At 50.4% G+C, this 15,382-nt stretch overlaps 1 protein-coding gene across 1 annotated transcript in view; it reads right to left on the minus strand.

The window, feature by feature from the left end:
* POU2F3 (POU class 2 homeobox 3) overlaps positions 1 to 15,382 on the minus strand; it is a 76,981-nt gene that overhangs the window by 54,031 nt on the left and 7,568 nt on the right. The window lies entirely within an intron of this gene.

Raw genomic sequence — 15,382 nt, forward strand, 5'->3', positions numbered from 1 at the left:
TTATTTGGAAATAAACCTACTGCAGTTCCTTGGGGGGATGGGAAGACATGGGAAGCTGGTGTCAAGTATCTCATGTGAAAAAGAAACAACAGAGTTTTCATTGACTGAAACTCAGTATTGGCCCCAAATGTGCCACACATGAGTGCTGAAAAAGCTGATGCTCTCTTGTGCACTAACAACATGCAGATCATTGCAGATCTCTGACTGGGAGCATAATGCTTGGTTCAGGGCGCCCTTTTTTTTACAAGAGACCCTGAGGAACTGGGCTATAGAGCACGAGGACCAAGATCATAAGGAGCCCAGGTATCACATCAGATAAGGAAAGGATATTCAGCCTAGAGAAGAGAACACCTGCCTTTAGATAAAACCTTCTTCAAAAGATTGCCATGACAATTAAATGAGAGATTCATTTTGTTAAGTGTGATAACAGTATTGTAGTTGAGAAGGAAAATGTCCTTATGTCTTAGAGGTCATCCTGCCATATTTAGGATTGAAATATTATGCCTATAATTTACCAGGAAATATCCCAGCAATAAGAATGGCAGAAATCTGTGCAACTGTAACACACAACTATCTACTGGGGCTTTGGGGAGAAGAAGGGAAAAAAAAAAAAAAGAGGAGGATTGGCAATAGATGTTAGCTCAGGGCCGGTCTTCCTCAGCAAAAAAAAAAAAAAAAAAAAAAAAGAACGGCAGAAATCTGATGGTTGTTAAGAGTAGGCAACGAGTATACGGGGGCTCACTGTATTAGTCTCTACTTTTGCATGTGTTTGAAAATGTCCACAATAAAAAGTTAAAATATTTTGGGAAAAAATGGATGAAGTAGATACAGCAAAATGTTAACAATTACTAAATCCAGGTGATGAGTATATGATGTTCATTGAATTGTTTTCTCTCTTTTTGGTATGTCTGAAGTTTTCCAAAATAAAACAGTGCAAGAAGGGAACGTTAGAAAGCACGTGGCACACTGCCAGGTGCATAGTAAGTGCTTAAATAAATGTCAGTGGACTGTTTCTTCCTTCCCAAATGTTGGCATGGACGTGAAGCAGGCTTAACCTGCAGCTCCAAAGAACAGAACAAGGGCCAATGGTGGACGCTTCTGGGAAGCAGGCTTCATCTCAGTCTAAGAATTCTGTAAGAGGTGGAATTGTCCAGCTGTGAAACCTGCAGTTTCACATCGACAGAGCTCTCCACCGCTGGGAATATTCAAGCAGAGGCTGCTTATTTCAGGGACGTTACAGAAGTGGGTTTTGAGTTGAGGGGCAATTTGATGGCATCAGGAGGGGGATCTCAGGTGACCTCTAACATTCCTTCCATCTCTAGAGTCTTAGGATGCAGCTGATTGAAAGGTACCAGAGCTTTTTCTTCCCCTCCCAGAAGCTGCTCACTGTCTGCAGTATCTGCAGAGAGAGAGGCACAGGAAAGACCAAAGAACCCTCACCATTTCTCTCTGTCCTGTTTGTTCTGCACACAAATAAAAGAGAAGGACACAGTGGGGAGGAGAGGGGCAGAAAGGGCTCACAAAGGAAGCTTCAGAATCCCCTCTGGATGTCTTGGGGGCAAATGGGTGAGATCTGTGCAAAGCTGGAAGAGTCACCAGCTGGGGTCTCTCCAGGCCTCTTGTGGTTCTCATGGTCCCCTGGGAATCCCTGGGCCATGAGGCTTTCAGCAAGAAAGCAGGAGGAGAGCAAACACCTTGCAACCCTGGCTCATGGGGCTGGGAGGGACCACAGGAGATCATCAGGGCAAGTTCCCTGCCCTTGGGAAGATGAAGGATTAGTATTCACTCCATTTTCAAGGTGAAGATTCTGAGTCCTAACAAGGTTAAGTGATATGTGCAAAGAGACAGAGCTTTTAAAGTATGGGCGTGTATCGGGAATGATTCTCAGGGAGACAGAAACCCCTGACTCCAGCCCCAGTGTGGTGTACCCCTCCCACTCTAGATGACTCCATTGTTAGCATCACTTAAACTCAGAGAACATCTGAGGACTCCATCCAAGCCCCCACTCAGCTCCCCAACTCCAGCATCTCCCTGGGCCCACACGGTACCCAGAACTGTTCATTGACCCCAAAGAGCTCCCAACAAAGTTAAGAGGCTGGGGCTGCAGTTAGAGGGAGCTGGGTTAAATTAGAAGAGCACACCCCAGTCCATAGAAAATGGGATTCAGTGATCCAAAGAGGGTACAAGGCACATTGAATTAGTGAGGAGCCCAAGGGTTCTGAAAAGAACCTCCTTAGGCCAGGAAGGCCAGGATACACAATGGAGTCCTGATGAGAAAGGCCAAGGATCAGCCTGTAGGAGGTGCCCGGGTATGAAGAGCAATGTCCACGCCTGCCTCTCCTCCCCTGACATCTGGTGGGCACCAGGTCAGCAGTGCTGAGCTGTCTGGCCAGGACCCCTGCTTGACAGCAGGAGCGGGCGCCAGCCCTCTGCTTTCCTACCTCTGAGCCTGCAGCCTCACAGGCCCCGCTGATTTGCATAGCTTTGGCAGCCCTGGGATGTGAGTTTGCCTGGGGAGCAATTCTCTGGTGAGGGAGGTGGAAGTACAAGAATGGAGAACCGTTCGAGCAGGTTTTCACTTCTGCCTGGTAAACAATGCAGAGAGCATTCGGCAATGGGGCGGAGCCTCTCCCATTTCTGGACTCCTTCTCTTCTCACCAGCTCCACTCCCAGTAGAAACCAGTAAGACTTCCAGTGACACTCTGTGACCACTTGGCAACTTGCTGGCACTTCCTGGGACAGCAATTAGTAAAGTCACCAGGACCCTGGAAATGCTCCTGGGCAGCCAGCCACCAGAGCAAATCAAGACACTTCCTAATGAGGTCATTTAAACCAGTCAAACAGTTTGTAGGACCCCACAGACACCATGTCTACCTTTTGTGTTGCTTGAGGTTCCTCCAAGGAACTGGAAAGTGTTGCCTAATGGTCAGAGTGCTGTACAGTGAACACAGTAAACTGAGTTGGAAGGTTACTTCAAAGGCTATTTTACTCTGGACTTTGGGTGAGCGGCTTAATCTCTATAGTTTTCAATTTCCTTTAAATATTAAAACAAAAAGTTTCTGTCTGCATTCCTGCCACCTCTTTCATAGGAGGAAGAAAATGCCCAGGAGGAACCTGGGGATGACCCATGAAGCCACCTGAAGCACAGGACACAGGAGGCCCTGTGATGGACTGTGGGAAGGGCACTGACTTAGGGGTTGGGAGATGAGTTTCAGTTCTCCACCAGCTGAGTGTCCTTGGTCAGGTCACCTAACCTCTGAGGGTGTGGATAGCAAATGCAAAGAAGCAGTGTGTGCAAGCCATGCCCAGGCAGACATCACTAACGGATCGCTGCACCCTTTTCCTTTTCCTCAACTCAGTGCTCAGAGACCACCACCAATGATCAAAATTAGCTGTCCTGAGAAAACCCACTTGCTACTCCAGGACAGGATGATCTCTCAGGTTCCCTCACCTCTGACAGTCTGTGGATTTGGGGATTTTCATGATTTAAAGCTTCTTCGTCTCTACCCCAAGGGAGAGAACGGCAGAGTAAACACGATTGATCTCAGGGCTTCTTGCAACATGGCCTATGTGAGCGGCCTGATGACTTTTCTCCACTTGCGTGGTCAGGAGATGGAATCCTGAAGCCTTGTTCTCCAGACCCTTCCCACAGGTGTCAGGAGCCCGGGGACATTCCCCTGTGGACAGAAGGCACGCCACTGCATCCCTTTACTAAAAGAGAAGACCAGCGTCTTCCCAGCTTCCCTCTGCGATCTGTCATGTCATTCTTTGATGAACGAAAGGCCCCTCACCAAGGTCTCCTAATTTTTTAGGAAATACAATCCCCATTTCTTCTCAGTCTGAGCTAGAGACGGGGCTCTCTGGGGCTCCCCTGCATTGCCCCCTCATCTCCTGCTGGCCACACACTGATACTGCAGTCATCACCACGGGGGCCAAAGTGGGAAGCATGGTCAGGAGCTAAGCTGAAGGAGCATCCTGGGCAGTCAGTCGTGCCAGGTTCCAGAAAGAGTCCAGGGACTCAGGCTACTGTGGCAAGGCATGGGGCCAGAAGAGTCAGGTTTCCACCAAAGTCTTGACTCATAGTCCCTTGACCCCGGCAAAACAATAAAAATCCAGCTTCAAAGGAAGAACTCTGTTAAATAAACCCGGGCTGGGGCCGGCCCCGTGGTTTAGCGGTTAAGTGAGCGCGCTCTGCTACTGGCGGCCCGGGTTCGGATCCCGGGCGCGCACCAATGCACCGCTTGTCCGGCCCTGCTGAGGCCGCGTCCCACATACAGTAACGAGAAGGATGTGCAGCTATGATATACAACTATCTACTGGGGCTTTGGGGAGAAAGAGGGAAAAAAAGGAGGAGGATTGGCAATAGATGTTAGCTCAGAGCCGGTCTTCCTCAGCAAAAATAGGAGGATTGGCACGGATGTTAGCTCAAGGCTGATCTTCCTCACAATAAATAAATAAACCTGGGGTTCTGGGTGCACCCAACAAGCACATCTCAGAGAAGCACCTCAGCTGCTATTTTTCTATCAGAACTTTATTGGCCTGGCTCCGTGGCCAAGTGGTTAAATCTCCGCGTGCTCTGCTTTGGTGGCCCACGTTCTCCAGTTCGGATCCTGGGACCTACTCCATTCACCAGCCATGCTATGATGGTGTCTCACACACAAAATAGAGGAAAATTGGCATGAATGTTAGCTCAGAGTTAATCTTCCTCAAGCAATAAAAAACAAAAAACAAAAAGAGGAGGATTGGCAGTGGATGTTAGCTTAGGGTGAATCATCCTCGGCAAAAAAAAAAAACAAACAACAACTCTTTCATACTAGAGGGGACCACAGAGACTCCTGGTACTGCACCCATCATTTACAGATGAGGAAACTGAGTCCCAGAGAGGACAAGTGATGAGCTAAAGGTCACACAGGCAATAAATGGCAAAGCAGGAATAAACTCCCAGAGCTCCAATGCCCGGACTTGACTCTCCTCAGCTCCTGGGGTTCTTTCAAGGTCAACTCCAGACCAGCACCAGCTCCACTCCTGGCCCAGCCTTGGGAGGGGAAGACATTCAAAGAGGTTTCAGGTCAGTAAGAGACCTCTATCCTAGCCCTCTTTCCAGGGCCCAGTGAAGGGGGGTGAGAAGGGGTGGGAGAGAGGGTGGGAGGAGCTAGCAGAGAGGGGGCGTGCATGTGGTCAGGCTCCAGTTCTCATGTGGGTGCCCGATGTCCTAGTGCAGCTCAGAGGGGCATGTGTGGAGCGAGAAAGCTCAGAAGGGAGATGCTATCTCACATTTGTAGAAGAACTCACACTTCCGAAAGCTGCTATGGGTGTACTCTCTCGTTTCCTTCATTCTCTGACTCGTTTACAGATAAGGAAGCGGAGGCTGGGTCACCTGAGCTCCAGGGAAGAAACCTGGATGGATCTCAAAGCTCTGGCTCCAGGGCCAGTGTGCTCGCCATCAATGCAAGGGTCAGGGTGCCGTGCGCTGGGTTTGTTCCTTGGCTTTGCAGTGCACTTTCACATTTGGTTATTTGATCCTCACCCCACCTGTGAGCTCTACAGGGCAGCAATTACAGAACTCCTGTTTCACCAGTGAGTAAACTGAGGCCCAGAGAGGGTGGGGCTTGTTAGACCCCACACAGCCGTCTTCCGAGTCCAGACACCACGTCCTTTCCCTCATGCGGTGTCACGTCCCCAGGGTCACGTCTTCCTCTCCTGTCTGGGCCCTGTGTCCTGGGGCTGGAGGGGCCACTTCTGAGGGAAGGGTGGTGGAGAGAGGTTTCTTGTTCAGCAAAATGACAAAACAAAAGCAAAGGACAGAGGACATGCCTCTGGGGTGGGAAAGTCTCCTAAAAAACATCCTCTCAAACCCCTCCTTGTGGCCTTGGGAAAGTCATTCCTCTTTTCTGACCCCAGTCTCTCTCTCTCTAAAATAGGAGACCAGGATGAGATCAGAGAACTTTCAAGCATTCTGGCAGCAGAACACTGTTTTCCACTAATAAGGGTTAATTAATAGCTGACATTTATGGAGCATTCATCAAGATCTGTAGTAAACATTTTATACACACGGCAGCATTTAATCCTCACAACACCTGAGCAGGTGCTCTTAGTATCCCCATTTTACAGATGAGGACACTTGAGGCTCAGGAAGGTTAATCACCTTGCCCAAGGTTACTGATTAGTATGTCACTGAGCAGAAACTCAAACCCACGTCTGTCCACCAGCCCAAGCTGTCCACACTACACCGTGCTCTCTCCAAATGACACTGCATCTGGGGTTGCTGCCGAAACTCGAGACAAAAAAAGGACTTTTAGATTTTCCAGAACTGTAAATATCATCTCGTCTCATTGAATCTGTCCCATCTCAACACCGGGTCCTGGGAGGAGGGGGTTCCTTCCACCAACTCTCTCCCCTTCTTCTGCCACTTTCCTAGTTCCAGAGAAGTGAGGACGAACTTGAGTCAGGATCCACACTCGGAGCCCACACTGGGTGCAGGGGAGGGGCTCTCCATGGAGCCCATCACTTAGCTTTGAGAGCTGCTCTAGGGGCCCTTCACTGAAGCACACTTCCCAATCCTGAGTGTAAGTGGGTAATACAGTGAGCTCACAGGCAGGTCCACTCAGGGGGCTGTCCATATTCCTAATCGAGGTTCCCTGGATTGGCCGTTGGGTCACTGCCAACCGTGTGGATTCTTTGTCCCCCCATACTAATACTAGCAAATAGCATTATTCTATGGCAGGCACTGTTCTAAGTGCTTTACAAATGTTGGCTCAGTTCATCCTCACAGTAACCCTGTGAGATCCGTACTATTATTACTCCCATTTTACAGCCGAGGAACTGAACAGAGATCCGTGAAGTAATGAGTCCAAGGTCGTATAACTCATAAGTAGAGAAGCTAGCTTCAAATACAGACTCTGGCTCCAAAGTCTGTTCTTTTTTTTTTTTTGTGAGGAAGATCAGCCCTGAGCTAACACCTGCCAATCCTCCTCTTTTTTTTTTTTTTTTTGCTGAGGAAGACTGGCCCTGGGCTAACATCTGTGCCCATCTTCCTCCACTTTATATGGGATGCTGCCACAGAATGGCTTGACAAGCGGTGCGTCGGTGCGCGCCCGGGATCGGAACTGGCGAACCCTGGGCCGCCGCAGTGGAGTGCGTGCACTTAACCACTTGCACCACCAGGCCGGCCCCCAAAGTCTATGTTCTTATGACTGCACCTCTGTAAGCTGGGGGGCAGGGGTGCCCTTCCTAACGCATTAGAGGAACTGAGGGCTGCAGCAATTCACATCATTCAAAGAGTCTTGCAAATAATAACTGGTGTGCACCAAGGATCAGAGTGTGCTCAGATCAGAGCATCTTAGAGCTAGAAGTGATCATAGAGACCCTCAAGTTCAGACCCTTCATTCAATGCACAAACTTAGCCCCAAAGAGGGGAAGTGACTTGTCTAAGGGCACAGGTTGGTGGGAGAGGTGAGTTCAGAACCCATCTGTCCTCACACCTCCTCAGCCAAACAAGAAAGTGCAGATTGTTCTCCAATTTCACTGACAGAAAAACTGAGATGACTAGTCTGTGGTCACCAGAGGGAGGGAGGCCTAAGCCCAGAACTAGAACTTACTTGCTCAATGGTCCTTATGAGTTCAAGCATCCTCAGGACCCTGAGGGGTAAACTGAGCCCAGAGGCAGGAGAGGATAGAGACCCAGGTGGTTCTCCCGGGCAGAGGCCACTAACACCCAGCCCAGCCCAAACACCAGCAGGTCTCCAGGGGCCTGCAGAGATGGGTGGGAGGGGAACCTGCAGAGTGCTTTCAATAACTTTGAGCCTGGGGCAGACATTTGCTAGCCGGCTTAACCCCTTTTGTCCTCGCTTCCCTCCTCAAGAAAACCTTAATCATACTCATTTGAATTTCAAATGACCTCTCCCCCTCCCACTCCCCGCCCCAACAGGCTTTGAGGCAGGGATATGGAAATTCACCCTGCAATATGGAAATCATCGCCCTATGCAAATTGGGTGCTGAGACCCCATCGTCATAGCAACCACTGGGTTTCCTCTCCTTTCCGCACCTCTCTGGGCTCTCTGGCTTCGATTTTTTGTTCTTCTTCCCAGCCCGAGCAGGTGGGGGTGGGCAAGCCCCCTGCTGGGGGCCTCACTGCAGTGGACAGCAGGCAGGTGGGGCGCCCCAACCCAGGTGACCAGCGGGGCCCAGACCTGCCAGGCTGCCTGCCTGTTCCCTTCATGCAAACCTGGACCAGTCACACCCAAGCGAGGCCAACCGCTGGTTTTTTTCTGGGCTGGGCTTAATCAAGGATGGGCTGGGTGGTGGTGGGGAAGTTCTGGAGTCTGGAGGACACAGCGATGCCCCAAGAGGAGGTGACAGGAGAGGGGAGACCTGGGGGGCTTTGGAGGTGCCTGTGGTAGGAGATGAAAAAGCACTGCATGGAACCTGTACGTAAAATGCCACGCAAATTAACACCTATTATTTTTCAAGTCAACAGCACTGGTCCTTTTGGGGAGATGCCTGCAGCTCTGTTTCCCATACTCCCGGCCTGGCACAGAGGCCTGCCTTCCCTGAACCACCTGGGCCCTGCTGTGACCACAGGAGCTCCCCACAGCGAGCACTAGCCTGCAGAGGAGCCAAGAGAGGACTTTGAACTGTTAGTGGCTGAAGTCCCTAGAAATGAAATTCAGCCACCTTGAGGGCTCGGTCATTCTCTGACCCCGCCCTGCCTGACCCTCAGGCTCCACTGAGGGGGAATGTCCCCCAGCTGGGACGACCTCATGCAGCTTCCCTTTTAAGGACACAGCTGATTCTCTCTCCCTCCTCCCAAACCAAAGGCTGTGGGGAGCAGAGTGAGAGGATGAGAGAGAAGCTGGTCCAGCTTCTCTCTTCAGCCACTCTTCCTAAGGGTGGGTCATCCTAGCAAAGCCCTTCCGGGGGGAGTGGTTTAAACACAGGAGACCCACAGCAAACGCTGGCTGACTCCAACTTCCCGTTGCCCCGGCCCTCCTGTAGTTTCACAAACCCCCGCCACGACCAGAGCCGGCCTTCGAAAGAGCAGCCCGGACCAGAGAGGAAGACTGCAGTGGGTGCACCTCTCGTCCCGCCACGAGGGTTTTGAGGTGGGGATTTTGTGAGTGTGAGTTTGTATTTGTGTCTGTCTGTCTGTCTGTCTGTGTGCTTGGGGGATGGGGCAGGACGGAGCGTAACTGCATTTTACTTGCCTGGATTTGGGCTGCTCCTCAAGACCCTAAGATTTATCCTTATTTGGTTGCTTGTTTCTCCTTAAATTCTTTTTCCCCTGTTCAGCACTTTTGCACACCAGGTGTTCACTGCCCTAATTGTTTCTTGAGGAAGAAGGTGGATCCAAGCGCATTTACTCACAGCGGGGGGGTGGGAGGCTGAGATTTTGGGTGCCTTGGTGGAGGGCTGAGGCCCAGAAAGCTGCAGCGGCCCGATTCTCTGGACGCTGCTCAGTGTCCAGTCTCCGAGTCTGTGTGTGTGGATGTCGTTCCACCCCTGCCAGCAAAGGATGGCCTGGCACCTACCTCTCCTGCTGGATCTCCCCATCATCCCCCACGATACCCGCAGTGGGAGGAGGAGGATTGTTAAGAAGGTCATAAGATGTACCCAGGGTCAGATGTATTCACTGCTCATGAAATGTCAAAGGAAAGAGACATTCTTATACACGATTCAAACTCCTCAAAGCAGAGCACCTAAAAGTGTGGCCCAACAGCCAGGGCTAGTCAAAGGCCCAAGACCAGATATGTACAGACACGGAGAGTAAGAATTTAGAAATGTTAATAGCACCCCAAGCCTGTGATCAGTGGGATCTCCCTGCTGACGTGAGTGTAGACCTGTTTGGGCCCTGCTAAATGCGTGTAGTGGGTACGAGCTGAGTATCAGTCCTGCGTGGTAGGACCGCGTACTGGTCTGTGACAGACTGGAGGTAAAACAACTGGTCCTGCACCCCAGACTGTTTGGGAAGCAGAGCTCTGAGGAGTGGCCACTGATGAAACCAAGCAGAGCTCCGGACGGAAAAAGACAGCACAAGGATGCCACCACCCGGCTCCCTCACTTTGTCCCCTCAGGCTGGAGAGAAAGGAGGTCCATGTTGTTCTAGGGGCGGCAGAGATGGCAGCTGGGGTGGCAGGGGGCCACTTCCTTAAAGAGACCTCCAAAAGGACAAGGGACTGGGGCCAGGCAGGACCCATCTGAGCAGCATGGTCCTGCCTTGTCCACCCTGTGGGGTTGGGTTTTGGAACAGATGGATGAGAAAGTGTCTGTGAGTTGTAAGGTATGGTACAGGTGTGAGTTGCTGTTGTAGCTGCTTTATCTGCTAAGGTTCCTGAGTGCTAGAGGCAGATAGGCAGATCTTGACACCACTGGCTGCCCCCTCGGATCTCCAGCAATAGAGCCACAGTATGAAGCCTGGGTAGTGAATCAGTACCTTTTAATCTGCCCGTCACAGAAACTGCAAACAGGTGGGATGGAAGCCACTCTGGTTTGAGAAGGCCAGAACAAGAGGCAATGGGCTTATGCTGCAGCATGAGAGACTTAGGCGAGAGATAAGAAAGGACTTTCAGGTACTGAAGAGGGCATCCTACATGTATAGGTGGCCAAGTAAAATTGGGGGATTAGCTTTTCTTAAGGATGGAGGATGGATGAGGCAAAAAGATATGTCTAAGAACAGTAGATTCTTTCATTTTCCAGAGACAGTTTTGAAATGTCTCCAAAGGAAGAGAGAGGCATGGACAAGACACTCTCAGAATCCTTACACCCTCAGGAATTCCTGTCAGTCCCCCCGGGACATCTGGAGGAGCTGTGGCTTAATTTTTCTTTTCCAGAGAGGTGAGGGACGCAGCGGGGACCGATGAGGGCACAGGAGCAGAGTCACCAGGCTTGAATCCTAGAGACCACCGGGTCCACCCCCTTCATTTGACCCCTGTAACAGGCTCCTCCCCACATCACGCCAAGGAAACTCGAGTCTAGGGCACAAGTGGACTTTTCCCACATCACTCAGTGACAGAGCTTTGTCTTGTCCCTTGAATGTTTCTGATAATTATCAACCTAATGATGGATCGTATTTGTATGGTGGCATATCCTTCGCAAAGTGCGGTCACACCCACTGTCATTTAATCATAAAAGGAAGGGTGTGTGCGTGCGTGCGTGCGTGCGTGCGTGCGCGCACATGTGCCTCATTTAGAAAGGGCTGTCAGTAGGAGACTCTTCTGCACCATCCCCCAAGGCTTGCCTTCCTTCAAGTACTTCCTGGATTTCTCTTGTCCTCTCTGTCATTGAAAGAATAGTTTTATTCAATAAATATTTGGATTGAAAACCACACACATCTCTAAAAGTCTTCTGCCTGTTTCTGCCTGGAACCTCACCTCTTGGTCGTGACGAGACACAGTTTCTTTATCCTCAGCTTGTTTTCTCGGGACTGAGTAGGGTGGAGACGGTGAGGTCCCGGGAATGAACTGAGGGAGGGAGAGTTGCTAGTCTTGGGTCAGTTACTCATTCTTTCTCATTCTTAGGAAAATCACTAACCTCTCTGGGCTCCCTGTGTAATCATGTCAATTCCTTCTTAAAACCATGCCGAAGGATCCCTGAGTTAAGCGAGGAGACTTTCTGCAAAGGGTCCCCAAACAGCTAACTTGCCTTGGCGGTCCTTCTGGGGGGTGGGACAGATGTTAATCATTTCACCTCACAGACAGGACAATTGAAGTGGGAGAAGATGGGCAGCAGGAAGAGATGAACGACAAATTCCAGTCCCCCTAATCCCTAGCTCCCCGTTTCTCCCCCTGGGCTCCCCTCATGGAGTCCTTCCTTCCCAGATCTCTGAGCAGGACGAAGGTGCCAAGGCATTTGCTCCACAGTCTCTGGGTTTGCAACCACACCCCCTCCCCCTGTCAAATGACAACTGAGCCTGAAGCGTTGCAAGGGGTGGGGGTGCTGGTGCATTGGCGAGGCTGGTTCAGGACCAGAGAAGGGAAGGAGCAAGTTCTTTCCGAGGCTAGATCCTTGCCCTCCACAGTTCACCAGAAGGGAGAGGGTTGGCCCAGCTCTTTCCCTCTCTTCCCCAACAAGCACATTTTGGCTCCAGGCATGGTTTCTGCCTCTTGGACTAGACGACCCACCAGCAGGAGCTTGGCTCCCCCGTAGCCCCTTTGCAGGGGTCATCCTCCACAATCATGGCACCTCCCTGATGCTGCCACTCTCTTGTATCCTCGTCCCTGGTCCCCGTTTGGTCCTCAGTCTTCCCATCACCATCTTTGGGTAGAAAGTCACTAGAAAGACCCAGGTTTAATGCTGTCATTTGCTTGGTATGGGATTTTGGGAAAATCAGCTAATATTCTTTCCTATCACCAGCCTCAATGTCCTCACCTGCAAAGTGGGATGGTGCCATCTACCCTCACAAAACTGTTGTAAAGGCCAAATGCATTAAGTGTTTGAGCGTGCTCTTCCAGTCACAAGTTGGCACTGTCACCCACTCCGCCATGAATTCCTGCACTAGGAGGAAAGCTCCTGGAGGACAGGGGCTTCATCTTCCTGAGCCTGGGCTCTGACACAAGTGTGCTCCAGAGATGTTGGTTATGGCACCACCAGCTAGGTTAGAGGAGAGGATCGGAGCCTGAACACGGCAAGGCAGCTGGAGACGCCAGAGGAGAGAGATCAGAAAAAGGGGACCGTGAGAGGCTGAGGGAGATGGGGAGGAGAGGGAGAGCGCGACGCTGAGGAAGGCTACGCACAGATGCAGGATGTGGAAATTGATGGGAGAGAATCTGGAAGAGCAGAACCGTGTACTTATCTTTTAAAATTCAGCCCTTAGAGAGTATCCAGCCCAAGGCTCTCTTTTATGAGGAAGAATATAAAGGTCCGGTGGGGAACACTTGCCCAATAATCTGCAGGGAATTCATGGCAGAGCCTGGAGTCAGACCTGGCTGAGTTTGATTCCTAGTTAGAAGCGGTGTGATCCTGGGCAGGTTAGTTTCTCATTCTGAGGCATAATTTCCTCATTGATAAAAACGGGGATTGCAGGAATGAAATGAGATGATGTTATGTAAAGTTCTGGGTACAGGTTCATGTGCCCGGGTATGGTGAGCAGCCTCCATGAATGTGACTCGCCTTTCCCTCCTTCCTCCCGAGCCCACCGTGTGTGTCCTCCCTTGGGTTTGAGGCTACGCTGTGACCACTGTGGTCAAAATGTCTAGGATGAACTGCATAGGTGCTTGGTGGTTGTCAGTTATGGACCTGGGGGCTTTTGAAATGTGGGTAAGGCTGTATATTCTTACCAACCACTCAACTGAGAACAGAAAATAATGTTGTCAGCCCCTAGAATGAAGGAAAAGTAGCAACAGGTAGGGAGGTAAAAGGAAGGATAGAGAAGGTGATAGTTCAGAAATCTGGAAACAGCTTGGCTCCAGTCCTCAGGGGGTGTGGAAACAGCACTGGACGGGGAGCCTCAGAGCCTTCTCTGGTCCCTAGTGCTGTCACACTCTGAGGCCTTGGGCAGTTTATCCTCCGTCTCTGCCTCGGCTTCCTCACAGGCAGAAGGAAAGGGAAGGATGAGCTGCCCTGCCAGGTCTCTACCAACCAGGAAGTCCGTGTCTGGACCTGAGAATGCTCTCCTTTGCAGTCCTAGCCAGTGCAGAGGGGGAAATTCGCTTCCCCTTCCTAGGTCCCACCCCCAGTGCCCCTTGGGGATTTCACACAACACAGAGGGTGCTCACAGGGAGCTGGGGTTTTCTAGGTCACCTTTGTTTATAGTTCCTTTAAAATCCAGAGACAAACCACCTCTTAACTCATATACTGCTGGGAAGGGGAACCTGCCTTTTACAAATCCGAAGGAAGCCATTAAACCAAGCTGGTAGCCATTGTCACTCATAATAAGCTTTACTCTGTGAAAAACGAGCCAGAACGACTTTCCAGGAAGCTTGGTTACTTTAATTAGCTACTTCTTTTTTCTTGCCCTGAAAAACATGCAGTAATTTGATGATCACCTAAGTATGGATGCTACCAGCCACAGAGGTGAGCCCCGGCAAGTGAAGGATCTAGGAGTGGAGAAGTTCCAGACAGCACGGTCTCCTTGGAGTCGGGGAGGACCCATACAGAATCCTTTCCTGAGTGGTGAAAGAGCAAAACCAACCTCCAGGGCTGACCCACTCTGCCTGAACGAAGGGGAGAGGACCACCCAGTCATCTGCAGCCCCAAAGTGCTTAGAAGCCATGCTCATTCCGTATATTACAGAATCACAGAATCTGAATGATGCCGTTAGAGGTAATGATCGCAGCTGCCATGTGCCAAGCACTGTGCTAAGAGCTTTAAACATCATCTCAGCTAACTCTCAACCCACTCTGAGACGGGCATTAACTGTCCCCCTTTGCAGAAGAGATGAGGCTCAATTAACTTATCAGATCACACAACCAGTAAGCAGCAGAGCCGTGGTTTTTATCCCAGGTCTGTTTGATCCTAAATCCATACTCTTCAAAGGTCATTTGTTCCTACCTCCTAGGGAGGCAAAGTGGCTGGTCTAAGGTCATATATTGAATTGGCAGTAACTCTGGGATGACAGTTAGATTCTGAAAGTCCCAGCTTATGTCCAGATTCTTTCTCATTCAATCTAGTCTGGACATAGCTCCCACGGTCCCAGATAGGAGGCCAGAACTTACTCAGATTGTCCATAATACCTTAACCTTCCTAACCCCCAGCCAGCATCTGAACTCCCTCTGTCTCCTGGCTCACTTTTCGGGGTCTATATAGCTCCTCCTCACTCCCAACATGGTTACCCTGGCTTGGTCACAAAACTGATAACAGAGCACCAGTGCCAGCCTAAATGTGGTCTTCTTCCCACATGGATACTCTCTAGCTGTGCCCCCACGCAGCTGGGGCAATATACCTGGCCCAGGAGAACAGAGTTGGTTCTAGTCAGCCTGCTACCAGGAAAGGGTGACTCAACTTCTCTGGAATCATGGCTTCTGGACTCTGATGTTTCTCTAGGGAAGAGTGTCAGAGCAGAGACCACGCCCATCACTCTCCAGCTGAACTGATTTCAAAGCCTTGCTTGAGTTCTTGAGGCTGGTGGGCATTTTCTTGTCAAGTGGGGAGAACAGGTGCCCCCTCCACAGACCCTTAGTAAAACATAGCCAACTAATAAATCAATTAAAATGGGTGCAACTGGCCCACATTCTCCTAGTCCAGGTGTTCCTATACACAAAGCAAAATATAAAACCTGTAGCTCTAACTATGCAAATAGAGACTGTTTCAATATTAAACGGGGGGGGGGGGTAGAAAAGTTTATGGTCAATGCGTCCTGTAGATGCAAAGATTTTAGCTCTGGGGGTCATCGATTCTCTTCCACTTCAAATTTCTGTCTCTAGTGATTCAGATAAAAGACTAATTGAGG

This window comes from Diceros bicornis, chromosome 7 (assembly GCF_020826845.1).
Source record: "Diceros bicornis minor isolate mBicDic1 chromosome 7, mDicBic1.mat.cur, whole genome shotgun sequence".
Lineage (NCBI taxonomy): Eukaryota > Metazoa > Chordata > Mammalia > Perissodactyla > Rhinocerotidae > Diceros > Diceros bicornis.